Source organism: Arachis hypogaea, chromosome 20 (genome assembly GCF_003086295.3).
Source record: "Arachis hypogaea cultivar Tifrunner chromosome 20, arahy.Tifrunner.gnm2.J5K5, whole genome shotgun sequence".
Classification (NCBI taxonomy): Eukaryota; Viridiplantae; Streptophyta; class Magnoliopsida; order Fabales; family Fabaceae; genus Arachis; species Arachis hypogaea.
The window spans coordinates 117251660-117276708 of NC_092055.1; the positions used below are offsets into that span (position 1 = coordinate 117251660).

The window sequence follows — 25049 nt, forward strand, 5'->3', positions numbered from 1 at the left end:
TGGAGATTAGTGAGAGATTTGGCAAGAGATCACCAGTCCCTGGAAGTAGTCCAAGACCACATGTAAAGCGCATGGAAGGCATGTAAAGTGCAAGCCCATCAAGGAGGAATTGGAGGCCTCTGTTTGCACATGTAAAGTGCACAAGATCATATGTAAAGCGCACAAGGCTATATCTAAGGCGCATGTAGGGCATGTAAGGCGCACAGGGCTGCTTGAAGGCCATGTGAGGCACATGGACTGAGAGTAGCTCCTGGAGGTGAGAATTGGCCATATGTAAAGCACATGTCTTGTATGTAAAGCGCATGGGTGTGTATGTAAGACGCATAGGAAGAGTGTAACCTCTGGAGGTGAGAAAGAACCATATGTAAGGCACACCAAGCTATATGTAAAGCGCAAGGATTGATAGTGTCCACTGAGAGTGTTCTTGGGTACTTGGGAGCTCTTTGTAGTGAACAGAAACTTCTTTGTTTAACTCAGAAACTCCTCTGTTTAGCTTTTCCTATTCTTGTCTTGCTTGATTCTATTGCTTGCTCTTCTTCTTTCTTGTTCTTTGCTTGATTTCTTTCAAGATCTCCTGTAACAAAAGAAATTTACACACTCAAAGTAATATGCACTAAACGATGATTTGATTGCTTAAAATTAAAAAGAATTATTAGCTTATGGACTGAAATTAAGAAGGAAAAACTACTAAAAATGCGGATACATCACCTGTCCTACAAGAACATATCGTAAAACCCGACCTCGCTGAATGAAAGCAACAAGCAAGAGCGACTCAGATAAATGCTTGAGCCCGACCTATAAAAGCTCAACCTCAAGTAGGGACAATGTTCATACCCTGACTCAAAACTCAAAACCAGACCCAAAAAATAGATGAAGCCCAATGTCTACAAAGCCTGCATGTCCGGCCTCCGGACAGAATCTTATTTGTCCCTACAAATGAGCTTATATATTTAAATACGAGATCATAACAACCCAACAAATACTAGATAAAGGAAGAAGAAGATAACCACCTACAAAAGAGGAGGGAGAGTTACATAAGGTGACTACTAGGTCAGTTCTCCCACTATAAATACCCCATCCATCTCAGATATCTCTCAACTCTAACCTACATAAAAATCTGTCTAAAACTCTTACTAACTTAAGTATCGGAAGTATCACCCCATCATCCTAAAGAAGTCGAACAGTGGCACCACCTCATCAAAGACATCGGATGCAACCCTAAAAAGGTTTGGACCTTATGTTTAGATCCAAATTAGTCCATATTTTTTGAAATATAAGTATTTAATTGAATAAAGTAGAAGTATTAATTAAATTGTTTATGGCAGCTAGGGTAGCATTGGGCAAAAGAAAAAAAATAAAAATAATATTCTAAATCGTTTTTTAAAAGGCTTTAGTTCATGTTTTATTCTTCAACAAATTTTAATTATTAAATTAATTTTTAATATTTTATTTTGTTAGAACTACTTATTTACGTAAAAAATTTAATATGAGAATTTTAAAATTTCTTAAAGCTTATTAAAAACTAGTGTCAAAGTAATAAAAATTCGTGATTGGAAAATTCGGGTGTCCCAGATTTATCAAAAATGTCAAATGATCTTTTAATTTGTACAACAGAAATTTTTAAGATTTGTGATTTGATCATGTCTATTGTAATGCTCTGGCAACAATATTTTTTAGTTTACTAATGATTCAAAACTCAAAAGAAATTTTTTTTTCCTGCGCCTCTCTTTGTATGAACTCTAACCAAGTTTTTTTGAAAAAAAAAAAAAGTAATTAAATCGATTTGGAATATTACTTGAAAATTTATATAGTAATGCAGAATTGCAGAAATGATGGAAGTAACCAACAGAAGCAACAAAGAGAGTACAAAAGAAGACAAAAAACAATAAAGGAAAAAGGAGAGAATCAGGAGATCGAGGTGGCGAAGAATAAAGAGATAACTCACGTAAGGATTGCGAGGATAGGTAATATTAAGGAAAGCCTGTACGAAATGAATCTTTTAATTTTTAATTAATATTATTATTCTTTTAATTGAAGTTGTTAAATGTAAGTTTTTTACTATCTATTTTTTTAAGAGTAAAAAAAATGTAAAAATACATTATTTAACAAAAAAAAAGTACAATTAATAATATTCATCGAGAGAGATAGAGATTAGTGTGGTGATCTGATGAACTATACTTGAGTTAATTATACTTGGATTTATTTATAATATTTTATTAAATTTATTTTAGTGATTGAACTCGTCCCAAGATTAATTTGAAATAAATTGCATTAAATATTTAAATTGAGTCAATTCAATATATAATTAATATATAATTTTATATAATAAATTTAGAGTTTAATTTAAATGTATTAGTAAGATAAAATATTTTATATAATTATGTAATTATATTTGTTTTTTTAAATAATTATTCATATAATTAATAAAAATTTATTATTTTTACTAATGTGATATTACTTAATTAAATACATATATAAAATTATTTTGTACATCAAAATTTAAATTTATAAGTTTAATCAAATTTTATATAATAATTTTGTACTAAAATAAATATTTAAAAAAATACTATATCATATGAAAACATGAATTGAAATATAAAATCATAAAGTTTGACTATAAAATATGTATATTTTAGTTACAAAACATAATTTCGAATTAGGTGGCAGCCTGAAAATTATATTGAATAATGACAAATTTAAACTCAAAAAATATATATATTTTTTGAATCTAGATGGAATTTGGAATTGGAGGGATGTTGAGCACTCCTAGTGGTGATTAAAATGGAATGGTTATGGATGTCCTCCCAGAAATGATGTAGTGTCCTAATATGTCCTAATAACTAATAAGTCATATCATCTCAATTCCCAAGAAAACAACATCCCACAGTACATGGTCCCCTTACGTTTCAGGGATCAAAGGGAAGGGAGTACCCCTTTTTCACAATCAACGTTACACTCTTTTACAACTCACCACACTAATGGGAATCTATACATAATGTTTTAGTGGGTCCAGCTCCATTATTTTTTGTTTGCTATACATCAAACCCTCTATAAGTTGTCACAAAAAAAAGCACCTCTATAAGTTCAATTATTATTATTATCACTGGAGAAATACTAGAAAATTATCATAATTTTTTATTTTTTATTATTAATATTTAAAAATATAAATTAAAATTATATTATTAAATTAAAAAATTAAATTAAAGACTAAATATAATATTAAAAAATAATAATTTATAATAATTTATTATTATTATTATTATTATTATTATTATTATTATTATTATTATTATTCCTGTGTGAAATTGCACTTCATAATATAATTCATTTTTTTAGGGATAAATACTGATTGAATCGGATTAGATATGGCCAAAATTTCAATTCAATTAGCACTAAAATTATCGGATTAGATCTAATATCTATAATTTTTAGGGCAAAAAACCATATTAAGCCACATGCAGAAAAGTTTAACCAAAATACGCCAAACAGAAATTTGTTTCAGCAATAAGCCAAGAGGCATTTTTATATAAATCGAACCACCAAGGTTCGAACTACTACTGAAAAAATGTGAATAATTCGAACCGGTTAGGTTCGAACCAGGAGACCATGTAATTCGAACTGGTTGAGTTCGAATTATGTGGAGATTAGGGTAGTGTAATAAATCGAACCAGGTTGGTTCGAATTATGGGGAGAGAGGTCGATTGTAGTAATTCGAACCAGGCTGGTTCGAATTACATGTATCATGGTTCGAACCAGGTTAGTTCGAACCAAAGAGAGGTTGATTGTAGTAATTCGAACCAGCCTGGTTCGAATTACATGTATCATGGTTCGAACCAGCTTAGTTCGAATTAGTAGGAGTCAGAGCTCTATATAAACGCTGTAAACGTGATTTGCTCTCATTAGAGGACGTAAGATGGCTAGTGAAGAGGAGAGTTTTGCTGTTTTGGTACACCACAGAGGATCCATCAAGAGGAAAACTCGGTCCGGAGTGAAGTTCACAGATAAGAATCCTCTCTATATTGTGGTGAATCGAACGACAAGCTATGATGACCTGGTTAGAGCTGTGCTGATGAAACTTGGCCTGGAAGGTGCGAAGCGGATTAAGAAGTTTTTCTATCGCATTCCAGTCACGATCCTGCACGATACGGTGAAGTATGATTGTCTCACGATTGGTAGTGATGAGGACCTCCAAGTCATGTTTCTTTGTCGGAGGCAGTTTTCGGAGGTCCGCACACCAGAGTTGCTGGCAAAGCTGGTTGATGTGGTATCCAGCTCAGGGGGTTCGAACCGGAATACCGCCAATGTAGCCACGGCAGCTAGCTCCAGTTCGATGGCTGCTGTGGCTTCTTCCTCCGTCCCAGTTTACGAGCCAGCGGCCCAACTTGTCGCCTCTCCGTCATTTGCTGTTGATTTGAATGACGGCGTCCGCGACGAGGTAGGATCCTTTGATGTTCTGCCAAACGCTTTACACGGCGTTCCACCGGTTGGCGTCGGAGACGGAGAATTGGGTGATCCTGATGAGGACGACGTTGAGCCCGAAACGATTGAGGATGATAGCGGGGACGAGGTTGTAGCGGCTGGGCCTGCATTGGCTGGCGGTGGTTCTAGCTCTGGCACACAGCAGTATCCACCATATTTTTCTTCGCTGGACCTGGACGCCATGAGGCATGAGGGTGCGCTAGGGCACCCTGTTGGATTCGGAGCTAGAGATGCGGAAGGGACCGCTGGTCTCACAGAGTTCCAGGTTGGTCAGCAATTCCAGGATAAAGATGAGGCCCTGTTAAGTGTGAAGACTTACAGCATCCGGCGAGGGGTACAATACAAGGTGGTGGAGTCCGATCACCGCCGGTATGTGGGCAAGTGTTCCGAGTTCGGGAATGGGTGCACATGGTTGATTCGGCTCAGTCTCCGGAAGCGCAAGGGCATTTGGGAGGTCAAACGGTACAATGGCCCTCACACTTGCCTGGCCACATCCATATCAAGTGATCACAGAAGTTTGGATCATTCTGTGATTTCGGCGTTCATTATGCCAATGGTTAGGGCTGACGCATCGGTTAGCATCAAGGTGCTCCTGAACGCCACGGCAGCACATTTTGGTTTTAGGCCGGCTTACAGGAGGGTTTGGATGGCGAAGCAGAAGGCCGTCGGCCTCATCTACGGTGACTGGGATGAGTCATACAGCGAGATACCTAGGTGGGTGTTGGGTGTCCAGCTGACGATGCCTGGTACTGTAGCGGTCCTCAGGACGAGCCCGGTTATAGTTGGAGGACAGGTGGACGAGTCTCAAGCTTATTTCCACAGACTTTTCTGGACTTTCCCTCCGTGCATCGAGGCATTCCGGCATTGCAAGCCGCTAGTCAGCATTGACGGCACACATCTCTATGGTAAGTATGGGGGAACGTTGCTCATTGCGATTGCACAGGACGGGAACTCCAACATTCTACCTGTCGCATTCGCACTAGTAGAGGGTGAGAATGCGGAGTCGTGGACATTCTTTCTCTCGCACCTTCGGCAGCACGTGACCCCGCAGCCCGGTCTGCTGGTTATATCGGATAGGCACAACGGCATCAAGTCTGCGCTTGAGGCCCCGGACGGAGGTTGGTTACCACCATCTGTGTACCGTGCATTTTGCATACGACACGTAGCGGCTAATTTCGCCCTTACCTTCAAGGGCAAAGACGCTAGGAGGCTTCTCGTGAATGCAGCGTACGTGAAGACTGAGGTTGAGTTTGATTACTGGTTTGATATACTGCGGTCTGAAGACCCGGCGATGTGTGAGTGGGCGAACCGTATTGATTACTCCTTGTGGACGCAGCATTGCGATGAGGGGAGGAGATTCGGTCACATGACGACGAATATCTCCGAGTGTGTGAACTCAATCCTCAAGGGTGTAAGAAATCTTCCTGTAGCATCCCTGGTGAAGGCAACATATGGTATGCTGGCCGAACTCTTTGTTCGCAAGGGGCAAGAGGCTGAGGCCCAGATGGGCACCGGACAGCAGTTCAGTCAGCATTTGGTGAAGTGTATTGAGGCCAACTTGAAGATGGCCAGGTGCTTCACTGTGACGTTGTATGACCGTGATAACTCCGAGTTCACCGTAGCGGAGACCACTCCGACTGGTACTTTCTCATTGGGTACTTACCGAGTATCGCTTGCCTCCCGGACATGTGACTGTGGGTACTTTCAGGCGCTTCATTTCCCGTGTCAGCACGCACTTGCATGCTGTGCCTACGCACGTGTGAGCTGGAGCTCCTATGTTCATAGCGTCTATCAGATTAGCTCGGTGTTCAATGTCTATCGGATGGGATTCACACCTCCAATCCCGGAGGGCTACTAGCCACCCTACGATGGGCCCACGGTGATTCCGGACCCAAACAGAAGGCGTGCGAGAGAGGGGAGGCCTAGATCCACAAGGATACGGACGAATATGGATGAGGTAGATCCAAACAGGCCAAAACGGTGTGGCCTTTGTCGCCAACCCGGACACACTAGACGTAGATGCCCACAGGTAGTAGGATCGTCTCAGACAGGGCGAAATTAGTTTCCATGATGTTATTGTTAGTGTTATTTACATTTAAGTTGTCTTGTTAGATGCATTGCTTGACCACATATCTAACTTGTTGAGATTAATGCATTGAACTTTGGTATTTGTGAGTAGTAATGAATATGTTGTCTTCCATTACAAGTTATGCTACAGGACTCGTTGATGCTCATTTTAATAACTAAACGAAATCATTATACCTTATCATGTTTCATTTAATACATAAACAGACATAAACAGAGCACTACATAACAAGAAAACTACACCTAACTATCATACATGACTGAAATAGAGGAAACCAAATACATGAAATGTGACTCATCTAAACAGATGCGAACCAGTACCACAGCGACGTGCTACCCGTGCCCTCTGACCTCGACGGACATGCGGCTCCTCATCCTCTATCTCATCCTCCTCCTCCTGCGGAGCAGGCTGTACTGGTGGCGCAACACGCAACGGTGCTACAGACGATCCTGCGATAGACTCTGATGCAGCGGTGAAGGCGGATGTAGGGGTACCTCCAAGACGAAACTGCTGACTAGCGGATGAGGATGGAGGCTCGTTCAGATCAACATCTAAGGGGGCCTGGATCCCTGAGGTCTGGCCAGCTCTGCGGGGGGTCACGTCACCCTGCATGATGGCGGTGATCTCATCTAGGAAGCGTGGACTCCCGAAGTCCCCAACAAACGAGTCTGACCCAACAAAGTCTGCCCACTGTGATCCTGATATGCGCCAAGGTGTACCACCCTGCTCAGCCTGATCATCCGCTGGCACACCAACAAAGTAATCTCCAAGCGGGCCCGATCCAGGTCCAGCGTCACCAGTGTCAGCCCCGTCACCGAGCCCTGTGCCATACCACTCACCTCCATGACCGCCATCGTGTGTACTAGTACCTCCATCGTGTGTGCCTCCTCCAACGTGGCCAGGCTGGTCGTCATCGTCGTCCCCATGGTCAGCACCACTCCTCGCCGTATGATCCGGCCACCTCCACTGACGCTGGCTCCTCCGTGTCCCTACACCCATCCTCCTCTCAACCCTGCGCCTGTCAGGCACGTCATCCGGAGGATCCATGTCAGGCACACGCCCCGGACCCCGCTGTGAGGCCTCAACTGGTATAGGAACTGATCTCGGATCCCCCAGCTGAGTGTCCGGGGCCAAGAACCTCTTCCCATGCTGACTCCACCACTGAAGGAACTGATGAGACGGTCCAGGGTCGGCAACAACGTTGAACCTCAATACATTGTCATGACGAGCGTCCCAGTATGCTTGCCACTTCGGCATGGAAGAGGGGAACCATCGATCGCCGCCTCTCCCGTCCTTGGACATCAGAAAGTCGATGTTCAAGGCGGGACGCGGAGGGGCCTGTACCCCTCCAAACTGAGGAAGAACACGATCTATCTGATGCCACTCTATGACAGCAAAGTAGATCAGCGCGGTCACAGAGCGCCACACCGCCATGTGCCGAGGCTCCAAAACCTCCGGGTGCAACACCTGAAGTACGTCGGAGCTACTGTACGGCATCCATATAAACTGCAGAACAAACCCACCCTTATCAGGGCAACTGTACGACCCAAGTGTAAAATATTTAACTAAAAGAGCATCAGTTATTAATTAGCATACTAACCTCCATGGACTGTAAACGGTCTATCCTAAGCCTCCACGCCCGCACTCTCGGACCCTTCTCGCTACCGGAAGGGTTGTAACCTGCCCATCTGCACCATACACATGAGTTACATATACTAATATATGTGTTTACATTATGCAATAGAGTATTAACATACACGCAATTCTGTAAGTCATATTGAAAAAGAATAGGCCCAGTATAGTACCTCGACGCCAACGGCCAGCTGAACGTCTCATATCCTGTAGGCCTAAACTGAGGAAACCGCCAAAAGATCCAAGACTGCAGTAGCTGGAGCGGGCCCGCTAACTTCACAACATGTCTGTTTGCCACTCTGCACATGCACCGGTACAACCAGGCCAGTGCTGCCGAACCCCAGCTGTACGTACCCAGCTCCTCCAGCCTCGCTACATATGGAAGCCATCTAATGTGAATCCGGTTGCCAGACTTGTCCGCAAACAGCTGCGTGCCCAGCAACATCATGATGTACGCACAGACATATCGGCGAACAGTGTCATCATCTGCATCCTCAGGGCACTCACCAAAGGTCTCCTGAAACCAGCTGCATTTCACTGCGTACTTCTGAACCTGACTGGGAGGAGGTATAACTCCTAGAAACTCCTGGAACCAGACCCAGGGTGGACGGCCGCCATCGATGTATATATGGAACTCTGACAGGCACCCGCTCACGTAACGGCCATCGACTGGCAAACCCAGCTGGTATGCCACGTCCTGGAGTGTGATCGTGCACTCTCCGAACGGCATATGAAATGTGTGCGTCTCGGGACGCCATCTCTCCACGAATGCACTGACGAGCGCCTCGTCTAGCCGGAACCACCGGTCGTTCAGCCTTGCAAGATGGTATAGCCCTGCCATCTGCAAGTATGGAACGTATCTGTCATCAAGACGCATGCCCTGCTGCCGCCTCATGCTCCTAATGCATCGCTCGGGCTGCGCATGAAAAGAACCGCATACTGAGATATATAACTACACAGGTTTTACAGTAAACCGGTTTACATAAACGGGTTTACATAAAACGGTTTCCATAAACCGGTTTACATTAACCATTTTGCTAAATTAAACAGCATAACATTACATGAAAGATAACTAACTGGAAAACAAACCCTAAACCACACAACTAAACCGCTAGCATATACCACAATTAACGAGAGCGATTAACAAGAAACAAATTCAATAAACCGGCTTACTTAAACCACCTAGCATTAAACAACTACCCTAAACCACATAAAAAAACCGCTTGAAAAAACCGCTAACAAAAACCGCTAACATAAATCACCAACATAAACCACTACCAAAAACCACTGACTTAAACCACTAACAAAAACCACTACCCTAAACCACCACCCTAAACCACTAACATAAACCACTAACTTATACCGCTAGCTTAAACCACTATCATAAACCACCTACATAATCCCCTCACCTAAACCACCTACATAAACCACTAACATAAAGTACCGTCTAACCAAGATACAAAACCACTAAGGCACAACTAACGCTTGAATCAAAAATATTTCCGTACTAACCTCGTCGTTGATGACCCCGGCTATATGAGCGACTCCGTCCAACCGATATAACCGTGCCGGATCGTCCCCCATCAGCAGAGTAGTCCGTTCAGGTCTTCCTCGGAGAGAATCTGGGTCGTTTTCTCTGAGATTTTGTGGGGTAGGGGGAGGGATAATGGTTCGAATGAGGGTGATTCGAACTCCTTATATAGTCGAATCACACCTAATTCGAACCAGCCTGGTTCGAATTATGAAGGAGTGCACTAGGAGTAATTCGAACCGGCCTGGTTCGAATTACATGGAATCGAATTCAAAGCATAATTCGAACCACCCTGGTTCGAATTATGTATGAGAGAAGTTCGAACCATAGTGGTTTGAATTATGTATGGGAGGAGTTCGAACCTTAGTGGTTCGAATTATTCAAATACGTACAACACTAAATCGAACCATGTTGGTTCGAATTATGAAGGAGTGCAATTCGAACCAGCTTGGTTCGAATTATATTAAAATACACTTTGGCTCATTGCTGAAACGAAATTGGATTTGGCGCATTTTGGTTACAAGATTCTTGCTTTGGCTCAATATGGTTTTTTGCCCTAATTTTTAAGCTTGGATCCGATCCGATCTGCAAATTGCAGATCGGATCAAATATCAAATATATCCGTAAAAAATAAAAATATTTTTAAAAAGTTATTTTTATTAAAAAATATCAATAAAATTCATTTTTCTATTCTTTTAAATATGTTTACTCTTAAAATAATATTAAACATACTTTTCTTAAATAATAAATTAAAATAATACAACATGATTATTATTAGTTGAGATAAAATATATAAAAAAAATATTTACTTATTTATTTCTTTATTTTTGCGGATATGCGAATACCTATACAAAATCCGCAATCCGATTTTATTAGTGTGCTGATCGAATCCATATCCACAATTTTTATATCGAATTCAGATAAATACCGCAAATATACGGATCAGATCCGATTCATAAACACTCCTATGTTCTTTTGGAAGAAATAGCTGTTGCATCTTCTGTGTGCCATTGAGTTATACACTAGCCTTCCAAAAATAAGGATCGTGGGTAGTATTTGTAGAAAGGTCTCTAAGGTTCAAGTTAAAAAATTGTTTATTAAATATTGCTTAAATGAATAAAGAATTAGGTATATGTATAGTATAGCGAGTAAATAATCAAATTTGTTGTTGAAAGATTATTTATTTTTTAAATTAGTTTTTAAAAAAAAATTAATCAAATTCATCTTCTAAATATTTTAAGTTAGTTGTATTAGTCTTTTTATCATTTTCGTTGCTCATAACGTTAAAATTTACTGATATGATACCTTAAGTGACACCACAATAAACATCTAATAATCTTAATTAAGTACTAACATGATAAATTTATAAAATTAGATCAAAGTAATTCTAATTTAAAAAATTTTGATATCTCAAAATCTTACTCATTTTGAAATTGATTTGATATAATTGTATAAATTTAGCATGTTAATAATTAATTAAGATCGCTATGAGTATATTACAATCAATATGGTGTCACTTAACATGTTATATCAATAAATTTTGATGTCGTTAACAACAAAAATGACAAAAAAAATTAATATAACTAACTGAAAATCTTTAAAGTATCAATTTAATTAAAATATTTTTTAAAAATCAATTTAAAAATCGATTGATGTTTCAAAAATAAAAATTTAACTAATTTATTCATAGTATAGCTGATGCCCTTTCTCCGTCCTTTTTCACTTAATATATAATACTCGATTTTTGAGATGTTGACCATTTTATTATATGCGCATATGTGGTTACTGAATTATTAGTGGACGGAAAAAGAGTATCAATTTGTTAGAGCGGAGTTTGTTTTTTTTTTTTTTTACCAAAAATAGGAAATTCGAATCCGCAACCTCTTAATTGAATATGAAGAGATTATGTCATTTGATTTATAACTCATTGACACAGAGCGAAATTTGTTGGCTTGACTAGTTTGTTATTGATCTATAGAAATACGGATCAATTATTGTTGTTGTTGAGTTGTTATTACACTTTTTTGTCTAAAAATATAAATTATCTTTAATAAAAACACACATATTAACAAATTAATCTTATATTTTATTATCTTAAGTTAAATTTATAGTTTATATATTATATGTATGTATTGTAATTAATAAATAAGAATATAAATAAAAGTTTATACAAAAACATTCTTAAATTAGTCTATATTTACATGAAGAAATTCCTTTCTTTTTTCTAAAACTAAAGTATAAATAATTGTGTTTCACCTCTGATAATAATACTATAATAAATATAGACTTTAAGAACGCTCAATTTTACAATGCTTTAAAATTATTTTTTTAGATAATTTTAGACAATAATTTTTTATAATATTGCTATTAAAATTTAATTTTTCATTATTTTATAGTAGCAAATTAAAATTGTTCTCTTTGACTATTTTAAAAAACGGTTTTATAACTGTTATCATAATTTATTTTTAAGCAATAATTTTTTTATATTGTTTAAATAATTATACAAAAAATACGTATAAAAATCGTTGTCAAAATGTTACATTTTAAAACCATTCTATTAGATGGTCTTAGACAATAATTTTTACTGTATTGCTGTTGAAGTTTAATTTTTCATTATGTTATAGTAACAAAATAAAATCGTTCTCTTTGACTATTTTAAAGAACGATTTTATAACCATTACAACAATTTTTTTATCAAACAATAATTTTTTAATATTATTTAAATAATTATACAAATTAAAAGATACATATAAAAATAATTATAAATAATCATACAGATTTAAACAATTTTCTCTATGAATACTAAATTTGTAGAACTCTCAAAAATTGTTGTTATAAACATATAACAAATATTATTTATAAAAAAAATAAATTTCAAATAAATTTATAACAAATATTATATATTTTTGGTTTCATTCCCTCTAAATTTAACGTAATATTTTTTTTAACACTTCAAAAAAAAATTTCAGCAACCTCCTTTCAGAACAAATGACAGAGACTTGCCAATTTTTGCTCTCTCTACTAACCTTAACCCACCATAACCCACACCACTCATTATCAGAGTCATCATCGAACAATGCCAAACTTCACCCAACCCTCACCATAAAGGAAGTTGCGTCTCTGCTCTTCTAGCTAGCCCCGTAAGAATTGTTGCTGCTCTTCCCTTCTCCACACTGTCACTACTTCTCCTGCCTGTTTCTTCCCTCTCCACGCTGTCGTTGGTTCTCCTGGCCGTTTCTCCTCTCTCTGCACCGTCGCTGCTTTTCCTGGCCGTCGCAGCTTCTGTCCTCTCCTGGTAACTGGTTTTGATTTTGGTATAATATTTTTCTGATTTTGATTTGGTATAATGTTATTCTAATTTTGATTTGATAACTGGTTCTCTAGAAATGTATTTTCTGTTTTAGTCACTATTCTGTTTTGGTTATTGATTTAAAATAGGAAAATATTACCACAATTCTACAGATTTATATATGGTTGATTGGCTTGATGGCTTCTACTTATGTGCTATTATTTTCAGTCTCTTTGAACTGTTAAAATTGATGAATTTATAAATGATTAACATGCCAGTTTATATAAAAGAGCAACAAATATTTGAATGAACTACCAACTCGGCCCTTGTCCATTTCTCAGAATGACAACGCGATCCCTCAAAATAAAAACGATCTACTTCGGTCCCTGTGTCCTTTATTTCCGTGACACAACGCGATCCTTGTGAGTTTTTCTCCATCAACTATGAACGAAAATGCTGATGTGTCAGGTTAAAAAATGGATAGGGGTCTAATTGTCTCTAAATTTAAATTGGTTAAGGGTTTATTTGTTCCTATTCTTTAAATAATATATATTTTAAAATTTTTTTATTTATTATATTAATATTCTTTTTTCAATAAATTATTGAATAATTATGGTATAATAAGTACAAACTAATTAATAAATTATTCAAATTAAAAAATATAATTTATTATAAAACTAAATAAATAATTCTCAAATATAATTTTTAAATATATATAAATAATAAATATTAAAATTCGATTAATACATTAATAATAATAATCCTATGATATACTATTAGTATTATTAGTATTATGATCTAAATCATTTTTATAATAAAATAAAAACTAATGAACACATCAATAGTTATTAATTTTATGATTGGTTGAGATGTTATCTTTTAAATATTAGTAGTTGACTTCTAAACATTCTCTTAATAAGCTCTTGATTAAAAAAAAATCACTTATCATTTAAAAATGATGTTTTTATCCATTTAGATATGAACAACAGGACAAAATGGTGTTATTGGATCTGAGCAGTTGGCCTAACCTTGTGAAATTGATTATCTTGTCATTATAGTATTAAAAATGTGTAATTTTATATTTGATTTACTATTTTTTGTTTTGTTTACATGAAAATTATGGTGAAGGGAATATGAACTTAATTAAGGTCACAAATTTAGAAGAATAAATATTAGAAAGTAAAAGTCATGAACTTATAAACATGATGATAAACCTATTTAATTGTTACTTGGTTATTTCAACACTCTTTTGTTATTGTATTTTTTGCAAAACTAGACGATATAGTTCGAGGTTGTTATGACTTAGACTAATATTATGATATTTTGCAATAATGATATAATGTGATTGTGGATCTTACATAATACTTTATAAATCAAATTTGATGGTAAATATTCAATTAGTTTTCTTTAGTAATTTGATTCAAATAGTTAAGGTTATTTATTGATACTAAATTAAAAAAAAATAGTTGACATTAATTTCAATGCAACATGAAAAAATTATTGTAGATAAAGAATTATATCATTACAAAAAATCATTTTTAAAAGTCACAAAAGATAATGGTATTAAAACCATTGTCAACGGCAGCTACAAAATGGCAATAGTATTAAAACCATCGCAAAAAAAATAACACAGGCAACACTTTTAAATCATTGTCTTTTTGAATAACAAAACTACAACAGTTTAAAACCATTGCCGATCCAGTTATGATTTTAAACCATTACGTCATGAAAGAGAACAGTTTCTAAACCATTGCATATTCAGTAACGGTTCTAAACGGTTCGTTAAAAATTGTTGTCAAAACTGTTGTTTATGCCAGTAACTATGGCTATGATTTTTTGGTTGTTGTTGCTTTAGGTAAAAAATTATTGCCTATGAGTATTGGTATCGGTTGCATATACCACAGGTCAAAAACCGTTGTCAAAGCGTTGCCTAAAGTTTTAGGAACGGTTTTTCAATCTATAACAACGGTTTTCGACCGTTGCAAAAATCTTTATTTGTTGTAGTGTAAGATTGAATCTCTAACCAGATTAATTTGGGTTAGTCGAAAAGTTTATTCGTTTGTTTAAATAAATAATTGAGAATTTAAATTTTGTATTGTATAAGTAGCAATCTATTAGTTAGCGACAAACTTTTACATGAAAATTTTATCTGCGATAAATTAATCTTTTACCTGTCTAGACCAAAAGAAAATCAAATTCATATATATATATATATATATATATATATATATATTAAAGACTAATTTGTATATTTATTCTATTTGTTAATATTTAGGTTTGGAATTTTTTAGTAATCTTTATTAACGATTCAGTCGACTAAAAGGATGAACAGAGATGAATTGATTTTATTGATTTTTTTTTTCAACTGGTGCTGTACTGCTGTCAAAGTGTAGTTTCTCCCTCAAATATTTTTCGGTGAACAAAACAACTATGAGTGATGATGTTATACAGTAAAAAATTATATTTAACAATAGAATAAATATATAAAAGTAACTTTTAATTAATATTAATTAATTTTTTATATAAATTTATTTTTGTAATCCTTATTTTTTTTAAGATTTAAAATTTAAAATTGAGTTTGGTATTTAAAATTAAAAAATAATTTTAATAAATTGAATGATATTAATTGAAAAAAATTAAATTTTTAATTAAATTTTAACAACACAACTTAAAAGAATTGAGAGAATTTATTCCTCAAAAATTATTTAACATTAGTTATCCATTCAAATTATTGAAAAATTGACCCTTTTTTTTTTGTACTAAAGAGAAAAAATCTACTTTTAAGATTTCTTCCTTTGGGCCATTAGGCACTTCTTGTAAACAACAACAACAATAAAACTATTATTTGCCGTTTAGAAAACAGTGTCTTTGTTGAAGGATATTAGTATATTACAACTAAGTAATTTCCTCATGAATAATATTATACATCTAATTTTTTTGTTAATTAAATTTAATTAAATTAATATAATATAATAAAAATTAATTATGATTAATATTATTTTTAATTTTATTATTTAATTTAACTAAATTTAATTCATAAGAAAACTTAAATATATAATATTATTCTATTCTTAATACTCATATAAATCATAATATTAGCATAAGATTTGGTGTAGTAAAATTTTTTAAAAATACAAATTTTTTATTTTATATTTAATAAATTAAAAAAATTATGTATTTATATTTATAATTTTTATAAGATAAAAATATTTTTAAAATTATTCAAAGTAAAAATTTTAAAATTAACTTATAATTATTAAAATTAAAAATTTTAATATAATTTTATATATTAATTAATTTTTAAATTTATTATAATATTTTTAATTTTAAAATTATTTTATAAAAAATAATAATTATTATTTATATTTATTAAAAATTATTTTTAATTTAATTTATCAAATATATATAAATACTATAAATAAAGTTTTACCAAACCCATCTTTTAACACCGGTAAGCTGAGGTAAACCACATTCCTCCTCAAACCATACGCAAATCATAGCCAATGAATCCTCTCTGCATATTTTCCCTTTCCCTTTTCTACATAGTCACGCGCATATTCAACTCTTTGTGGGTTCTCACTTCTCACATACCCTGTTTTTGCCCTCTTCCGAAAAATAGTAGCCCCCTATCTATAACACTATTCACACCAGAGAAGACTGGAGGATGTTTTGATAAATATGACCGTTAATTAAGAAAACTAATTAGTAAAAACTCTTTTTAGTTCGTTTTAATTCAATGGTGTGGAACCAATTCCAAGTTCAAACACTAATTTTATATCTAATTCTATGCGCCAAACGATGGAGGTGTAGGAGGTTTATAAACAATTTTCCTAATTAAAGCACTTATATTAGTACTACAAATATAAACATTTAATTAAAAAATTGTAAAATTTGTATAATTTTCTCATGTATTAATGATGAATTTACTTTTCAGTTTTCACTCAATTAGATTTTTATTAAAACATTAAAAGTAGTGGGCATATATTGGCTTATGCACTTTTGTGCCATTCTAGTAGTTTAAGGGTTGCTGTATACTTCTTGGCTCAAACTGTTTGTTCTATTCTTTCTGAGAATGTTCGGGATCTCTCTCCTTAGATTGATGGTATAGTTCTTCGTTTAGTTTTATTTTGTTTTTCCAAAAAAAAAAATGTAAACTAATTTTATTTCTTATCTTCTTATTTTTTCTCTTCACCTAATCAAAGAATTAAGAGAAATTATTATTATATTCACATTATATAATAGAAATATGGAAAAATTGGATATAATAAGAATTTATAAAAAAGTATTTTACTATTTTTAGACCTTAAACTAAAAGTTTCTTTATTAGAGTAAAATATTTATCATCTTAAATAATTTTATTTATTATTATCATACTCAACGAATAAAAAATAAATTAATAATACCTATTAATATATTATTATTATATTATATCAGAAGTGTAACATCTTCTTTACATTCACCAGTGTCTTTTATTTATTAAAATTTAAATACGCGTAAAAGTAATAAAATAAATAAATAAAAATATTCGGTGTGCACATATTGTAAAATAAAATAGAACTAGTTGAGATAATAAATTACTTATAACTTAATTAAGGGGTCTTAAATTCAAATTTTTGGAAATAATTGATTTATATATAATAAAAGATATTTAAAAAATTCATATACTAACTTTTTTTATATTCTCATTATATATATAATTTGATTTATTATGATAAATGTTTAAGAAACAAGAGAAAAAAAATAATAAAAAGTATAAAAAATAAAAGCATGAATTTTAATTTGTTGTTTCTAAATTGATAATACACTAATACTACTATTAGATTAAAATATAGACACCCAAAAAAATCTAAAAAAATTGTAACAAAATTTTATCAAATTTAAAATAGCAGTATTATCATTTTTTTTTAAAAAAAGAACATCCTCTAAATAATAAATAATAAATAATAAATAATTTTAAAGTGAGGAATGGTAAACGTTTCTCTCTCCAAGCAAAAGGATAGAAGAATATCTGAAGGATTATGATAATAACGGATTTGCAGCTGAAATTGGCGAAGAAAGAAAAGCATTTAGAAGATTAATTAAGCGCATTTAACTATTTAAGGGTCTCAATTGACGCAAAAGGCTGCAATCCATCTCCCCGTTTCACATTTCACATTTTTTCTTTGGGTTTGTTGGTTGGAACGGGTCTCGTCTCGTCTCAGCCCCACACACACACACCACTCATTCACTCACTCACTTCTATCATCCCTCGCCGCACTCTCTCCTCTGTAACCGTAACTTCTGAATCTGAACCGATCTCGCTACGTGTCATCGCCGCTGCATCACTACGTGTTGCATGCCTAACCACCAAGGCCACCACCACCTCCTCCATCCTCACAATGAATGAAGAGAGAGAATAGAGAGAGGGAATACGGTTGGACTTTGGAGTCTGTGGTTCTTGTCTTTTCATCTTTCCTTTCTCCTTCTTAATCCCTGCTTTCTTCCTCCTTTTTTGTTCCTGTTTATGCAGGAAACCCTAATTTCTGAAATCTTCTAATAATTGTCTCTTAAAATAAGAATACGCTGTGTGGATCATGGACATTTTCGTTTTCTTCTATTCTTATCGGTTAATGCTTCAGATCTGTTTCGATAATGAAAGTAATAGAACAGATGTTATGTATATTCTTTGTGTGAGGGTTTCCAAATTTGGGCATGTTTTGCAGCCTGGGCTCTTGATTATTTATTTTCTCTTGGAACATAGAAATTGACAGAAGAGAGTGAGCACACAGAAGCACTCGTTATAATTCTATACCGTTGCTCTTGCGTGCTCACTTCTCCTTCTGTCAGCTTCCAGTGCCGGAAAAAATGAAAATCACCGCTCGTGTGATCTGCATCTGCATCTGGCTCTGCTTCGTTCCAAACCCCCAAACCCAAAATCTAACCCTCTCTTTCTTTCTCTCTCGACATTTTGGCGGAGCAAGCAGACCAGCGACCATCACTGACTACTGCGCCAGGTTATATCATTATCAAACAGTGAAAAAAAGGAAGAAGCTTTTGTTTGTTTCTTTCTTTAGCCCTTGTTTTTATTTTTATCTCTTTACTGTGTCTTTCAATTTTGTTATTTTAATCATTGCTCGTGGTTCCATTAGTAATTTTTATAAATTATCTTTGTTGTTATCAAACGGAAAAGCGTGACTTTTGATGCAATAGCCCTATTTGCTTGCCAGGATCAACGAACCCCCAACATTTTAAAATTAATATTAATAAATATATTTATACTAACATTTCCCCTTTTATCTTGTTTTTTAATAACTTTGATATATAGCAGTACATAGCATGGAGCCATTTCACGTCACATAGCATGGTCCTCACCAATTTTTTCTCCTTGCTTCAATGGACATCACAATTATGCTGATTTCGTCCCTTTCCATGTATTTTTTTTGCTAGATCTTGTGCATGCCAGTGGTTCCTTTACTCGGTAACTGTTACTGTTTCTAACTTTCTTCTTGTTGGCTATGTGTTTGTTCTTTCCTGCAACTCAACGTTATGATGCATAGATTCTGGTTTCATTATATTCTTGGACAATAAGAATTTCAAAAGGGGTGTTTCTTTTCTGTTCTTAATATTTATTGCTTTTTTTTGTTTTAGTTTATCCTTTTCTTTTTTGAAATATTTTTGGTGGTTTATGATCTGATAAACCCTATCTACCTAACTCTACAGTTGCTTGTTTTGTGTCTGTGACTGACCAAATTGTTTGACTATATGAGCATCCTTTTAATCATCAATTCAAGGAGCAATAAATATGGTTTTGGAAGTTCAGTTTTTTTTTTCCCTCTCTGGTGTATTGTGATATGATGTAACAATAATAATGCTGGCCGAGTAAACTTATTGGGATTTCTCTTGATATTGATTGATTTTTATGCATACAAAAGCTGCAGCCGGCCTGTACTTTTTCTTCTTTGATGCAGATGATAAATATGGGCAAAGACTTGGATTGTTCGTACACTTCTTCCTTGTAGAGATAACGTGCTGTCCGACCCATAAGCATGTTAAAATGTTGGAAAACAAGAATCATTATACCAATGTGAAATCAATGTCTTGGATAAGGAATCGAGCATTAGCAATCTCCATAGTATGCTTTAGGAAAATTTTCAAATATTCAATAATTTTAGTTAATGATCTCAATTATGTATATATTTTACAAAGCATTTTAAGTGCATTATGAAATTAAGTGTTCTAGTAGTTTTAACTATTGATCGAAATCATGATATATTTATATATATAACAACAATGTTAAGGAGACAAAAAAAAAAAAAAAACTCAAATTTCTCTTATTTAATATTTGTTAATTTTAACAATTAATGTAAAATTATTAATTATTGTTAAAATTAATAAATCTTGAATAAGACAAGTTTTAGTTATTTTTGGTTAATTTTTTTGTCATTAAACATTTTATATATATATATATATATATGATTAAGATCAATGGCCAAGATTAATTTTATAATTAGGATCAAAGGCTAAAATTATTAGAACACTTAATTCTGTAGTACACTCAAAATGTTTTTTATATTTTATGATTATATCACTGACTAAAACTATTGCAACACAAATATTTTTGAAATTCTTGAAATGCTTCCTATTCTTTAAATCAAAATGAAACTACAGTATACCAACTAGTTCTTTCATCCAATAAATAATCTATATGCTTATTTCTTCCGGCAGCATTTCTTCCTAGAGAGCTGATTGTTTAACCATGAATTCAATTAGTTTAACTTTGTGATTTTATGTTCCTAGGAAACTTTATCCTTATAGAAGGATTTTGGCTCAGCAAATTAGTGATGTGTTTTCGTTACCATCTTTTCGTTCGTTTTTAGTTTTGTGAAAATTAAATGTTTTTTTTTTTGTTGATAAGATTACTAAAGTGAAAGTATAAGAAAGAAAACTTTAAAACTTTTAGTGATGATACGTATATATAAATTTACTTTATTTACCTTATTTATGTTGTTCAAAGTCTTCTTCAAAAATTATTTTTATGGAGATTTATCCATATTTTTTCAGGGATTCTTTTCACATATATTATTATCATCTTTCGGTGGAGACAATATATGCACTCCCACCAGCAAAAAGACAGTAAAGAGATTAAATAGGGCTTTGTTGGAGAAATGCACCTTCTGAAATCATTATTCTGAAGCATGAATGGAGATTAAATTTATATTTCTAGCAATGGATACTATTCAATCTAGTAATTGCTCTTCATTCTATTAGAACTGGGTTGCATCTTAATCAAGCAATCATTCTATTAATTCCAGTTAAACATTCATCGGAACATTTTGTTCTGGATTTTGTTAAAATAAAACTTTTTTTTTTATATATATATTTTTTGTAGATCATAGAAAGACAAACTTTATGTTCTTGCTTCTTTCAATTACTTTTAATATTAAAAAACACAAAGTATACAAAAGTGGTGTTTACAAAGATAATCATATAACATTACTATTTGAAGGACTGTGAATCCAACTAAAATTAATTAAATATTTATTTATGTATTCAGTGATAGCTGTTGATCAGCCAACAGGTCCCTCCAAAATTGCATCCACTTAATTTTTCTCCTTTTGAACCGACCTTTGATGGAGACAATATATACACTCCCACCAGCAAGATGACGGTTTGAAAGCTAATATCGTAGATGGTGGAACGGGTTGCCGTGTTGGAAAAGGGGTAAGTTACCTGGCGGATTGGCTTGAAAGTTTTCATTATTATTTCAGGAATTCTGTGTTGAATTAAAATTTTTATAATAATAATAACAACTTCTTTCTAAGTTTAAAGCTTTTTAAGGCATCAACTCAACAGTGTCTTTTTTTTGGTGGTGGGGGGTGTTCTTTGTTGTGTGGTGAATAGCTCATGTGGTGTTAATATGAATCCAAACTTATTAGTTATTACTATGTTCATGTTTTGAATTTATTTCATCTGTCTTATCAACATCTTTGTTGAATCATTTGATTGTGTGTATGGTTTGTGAGAGTTCATTCTTTTTTCATGCTAATATCTGTTTATATATTTTGGCTTCTGTTTTAAGCTCCAATTGATAGGTACGAGATTCCGGGGAAATTTTTCTGGACGGGCAATGGTTTCAACTGAATCTTCTTTGAAGCTCCTAGTGAGTATATTAAAATTTAAATTGTCATTATGTTTGCTTTTGTGTAATGTCATATGTGATAAATAGTGCTATTATATATGTATATAAAAGCTTTCTCAATTTTGTGTTCTCTCCTCTAACCTTGTCAGGGTATCAAATTGTGCAAATTAATAGCTACTATCTATGTAAACCACTAAACCAACCCAGAAAAAGGATAATACTATTTATTTCTCGGTAGAATATAATCATATTGAATATACTAGTAAAAACATCATATATAGACCACTTTTCATTAAGACACCAAATTAAATATTGAGGACTAAACGTATACTTAATTAGGCCTAGCCCTTGATCAACTTTATATAGTCTAACCAAAAGTTTTCTAGAGCGTTGAAGTTGGTGAACCTTGTCAACAAACAATTTGGAGCTTAGTATACTAGGATGAATGCAATTGCTTTGTACCTAGCTTTCTTGACTTAAAAGAAGACCATTTTTGGTGAGTATGATGGGGAAAATGTGATTTACATGCAATTATTACACACAATTTCCCCTTTCATATATCCCGAAACAACTATATTATACATATATAAAAAATCAGTCAGTTATTTGTATAAAATATATGTTAAAATATAGAATATAAATTAAAAATAAATTAAATAACACATGTATTTATATAAATAGTGACTGATTTTTGTTGTGCACATCACATTTTTATACTGGAAATATTCATAGATATTATATAGAGTATGTTTGATTTGGAAATTAGAACGGGATGAAAATATTCATAGATACAAAATTACAATTAGCCATAAAAATTGTTATATATGATCTCACATTGTGTATTTCTTTGTTTAGATTCATTTGTTAGCAGCAGCCAGGAAGAGGTTCATCAGAATGTACTTACTACTTAGTAGAGTATACGAAACAAAGTTATCACAATAAGAACGCCACTAAGGCTGTGTTCTTTTATATCAGTCAGTATGATCGTTGCAAATTCTCAATTTGAAGAGGCAGCTCATTACTCAATATCGTGTGAGTTCTCTAATTGTCAATGCCGTCATTGACGAGATTGAGACGGTTAATACTTTATAAGCTACTGCTGTCTTACATTTTAGGGAAGTGTCATATTTAGTGACAAATCCTGTTTCTGTTATCCTTTTTAAGTTTTTAGTAACATGTACACATGGTAGATCTCTTAATTTCAAATGCCTGTTATTAATTTTTTGTTAGATTAGATTCGTAGTCACATTCTGTTGAGGAATTTCATTTATACATAGAAGAATATGGTTAGTTTGTGCCGGACCATGAGTAATGGTCCAATATTTTCTACCTTTGGATTGCAAAATGAAAGGTTGAAGTGCAATTGGGTTAGTTGAGTGAATAATTTATTTGTCTGTTTAAGAAAGTATCCGAAAGTTGAATTTTTCCGTGTACGTAACGATTAATTGGTTATCGGTAAGTTTTTAAATAAAACTCGAAGGTAAAGAATTAGCCTTTTTTAGACTGTCAAATTGAAAAATATCTGTGAAAAATAAAAAAAAAAATAGAAAGGGGGTTGAAGTGTAATTCTGAATTCAAGTTAACAGTACCGAGCCTTTTGAATGGATCAGGATAAACGAACCAAGGACAATGAAGTGATGCCCTAAATTGATAAACACTGAAGTGTACCAAATAATTCATAATTTGATTTGATGGGTCTGTAGCATTGCTTTTTTTTTTTATAAAAAAAAAAAAATACTTTTTCAGGGGAGAAATTTGAGAATGAATAACCCAAATCACGACATGCTACTTGTTTGGCTGTCTTTGATGGGGTTACTGCTGATTTGTCAGAACTTTTCTTTCTTCACATTACTATTCAGTCTGGCCCTACCTTGTTTTATGTGATGTTATCAATTTTATTCTGGTGGTTTTAAAATACAGGGCAATCCGAAAGCCAATAGACAGGTTTTTCTAAACATTTTTGTCACGATACATACATACACACAAGACACGATACAATATAAAATAGTAAAATACACATATATATAAATTTTAAATTTTTATAAAATATGTAGGTAATATATATATATTATTTTTGGATAAATTATAATAATTTTTTATATTTTATTAATATTAAATTATAAATTAATTATATAAAATATTTAAAATATTTTTATTTTAATAAATAATAACAAAAATTATTTTTAAACTCAAGAATACATATTAAGACTATGACTAAATATACTAATATATGATAATATTTAGATGTGTTTAAATATATTTAAAAAAAAAATAATTTTTATTAAGATAAAGTTGGATATAGAAAATACACATACATATTGAATAAATATTAATAAGTGTCGTATCCAAAATGCGTTCAATACACAGATAGAATAATTCAGCAAAATGTCCATATTTTATAGCATTTCTTAGATTTCATTCGAATTCAATAAAAATATATAAATGATAATTTATTTGTTTATGTGTTGATACATTCATGAAGTAATCATCTTTTATATATTAAAATTGTTAACAAAAGTTTTTGTATGATTAACTGTCTATTTTTTTTATTAGTTTAATTTTAATTTATCGATAAAATAAAATAAAAAAATTTATACGATCTTTTAATTAAATTTATATACTTAGAATTTTTTAAATAGTAAATTTAAAATTATTTATTTCTAATGATATGGCAAATTGACTAAATAATTAGATATATTTATGTAAAATTATTTTATACATGAAAATTAATTTTTTTTAATTATAAAAATATTATGACTTGATTTTATTTCTGCAACTAAATATGGATAAACCCACAAGAAATATTTCCAAATGTTAGACATTTTAGAGAATCAAATATATTTCAAATTGACAAATTTGCGTTCCTCATTATGAAACTAAATATCGAAAATAAATCTTTTATATCATCGTGCTA

At 33.0% G+C, this 25049-nt stretch overlaps 1 long non-coding RNA gene across 9 annotated transcripts; it reads left to right on the plus strand.

The window, feature by feature from the left end:
* Positions 1–18046: 18046 nt before the first annotated feature.
* Positions 18047–23519, plus strand: LOC112783171 (uncharacterized). Of its 9 annotated transcripts, XR_011878707.1 has the most exons (7): positions 18134–19010; positions 19325–19474; positions 19965–20128; positions 21058–21241; positions 21551–21717; positions 22076–22156; positions 22991–23519. It is a non-coding gene; the product is annotated as an uncharacterized lncRNA (long non-coding RNA). The 9 variants fall into 9 exon arrangements; XR_011878706.1 differs by lacking the exon at positions 21058–21241 and having other exon boundaries at positions 18047–19010; positions 19444–19474; XR_011878703.1 differs by lacking the exon at positions 21058–21241 and having other exon boundaries at positions 18142–19010.
* The last annotated feature ends 1530 nt before the right edge of the window (positions 23520–25049 follow it).